Here is a 1366-nt window from a genome sequence, read left to right as displayed (position 1 = left end):
CAGGTTAAGATCATAAGTCCATATTAGCCTATATGTCTGATACCATTTTATAAAGTCCTCTTCAGACTCATGCAACACATGCAATGAAGCTGAATGCAGGAAGATCACAGCCCAGTGGGTGCAAAGTCTTGTGGATCCAGTGGCAGTGGAAGCATCTCAGCACTGGCAGGGGTCTACACATGGCTCTTCCAGCTGCAGATCTCTAGTGTAGCTCCATGTGTCTTCTCAACAGGAATGTCTCTCTGGGAGTGTCTCATCTCAGTGTCCCACCTCCAGGGAGCTATTTATCTCCTGAGAGCCTCCAAATGAGGTCATCAAGCTGTGACCCGATTGACAGGCTCTCCACCCCTTCACTCTTAAGTCTCAAATTGACAACAGATTATGTAACTAACAAAGATGTGATAAAGTAATATATTCTGAATAGAATTGCTTACATTCTGAATCTCAGTTTCCCTGCAAATAAAATGGGAATTATAACTCTATCTTGAATAGCTATTGTGAGACTAGCTATAACATGTAACATTTAGCAGAGCACTCAGAATATAATAGAAAATTAAAGATAGTTGTATAAATTATTATATTTATATTTTCTATATGTTTACTGTTAGTAATACTAAATACAGTTTTGATTGCTTAATGATGATTTCTATTTTATTCAGCAGCCTAACAAGTACAGTACTTATTTTTATATGAAAAGAGCAAATGTTTTGAGAATGTTGAGGGCAACAAATATACAAATGTGCTTTACACAATTGATGTATGTATGGATTGTGGTAAGAGTTGTATGAGCCCCCAATAAAATGATTAAATAAAAAAGTAATATTATGCATATTTTGTATCTGGAAGAAAGTGAAAAAATAATAGAAAGTGAGGCATGGGTGGTAATTACAAATTCTAGCCCTGTCACTAACTGTCTGGTATTTGGGAAACATTGAAACCTATTTAACCCTGGACTTTTTTTTAATCATTTTATTGGTGGCTCCTACAACTTTTTTTTAATTGTAGAATATTACTTTTGTTTTGATAGAGGTTTACACAGCAGTTTAGGTTCCCATTCAGCAGTTTCTACAGAAATTGTTTGGTGATGTTGGTTATATATTTTTTTCTAAATCATTTTATTATGGGCTCCTACAACTCAACACAATCCATCCATCCATCCATCCATCCAGTGTGTCAAGCACATTTTTTTTTCTAAACAGTTTATTAGGGGCTCATACAACTCTTATCACAATCCATACACACATCAATTGTGTAAAGCGCATTTGTACTTCATTCTCAAAACATTTTCTCTCCACTTAAACCCCCGACATTAGGTCCTCATTTTTCCCCTCCCTCCCCGCTCCCCCCTCCCTCATGAGCCCTTACA

General features: G+C 36.5%; 1 pseudogene; it reads right to left on the bottom strand.

Annotated features, from left to right (window-relative positions):
- LOC101642517 overlaps nt 1-1366 on the bottom strand; it is a 178303-nt pseudogene that overhangs the window by 143865 nt on the left and 33072 nt on the right.

The sequence above is a fragment of the Echinops telfairi genome, unplaced genomic scaffold (genome assembly GCF_000313985.2).
Source record: "Echinops telfairi isolate 266 unplaced genomic scaffold, ASM31398v2 ScPeMD7_18;HRSCAF=68, whole genome shotgun sequence".
NCBI classification, from domain to species: Eukaryota; Metazoa; Chordata; class Mammalia; order Afrosoricida; family Tenrecidae; genus Echinops; species Echinops telfairi.
Note: the sequence above shows the minus strand (reverse complement) of the source record. Positions and strands in the feature narration are given on the sequence as shown.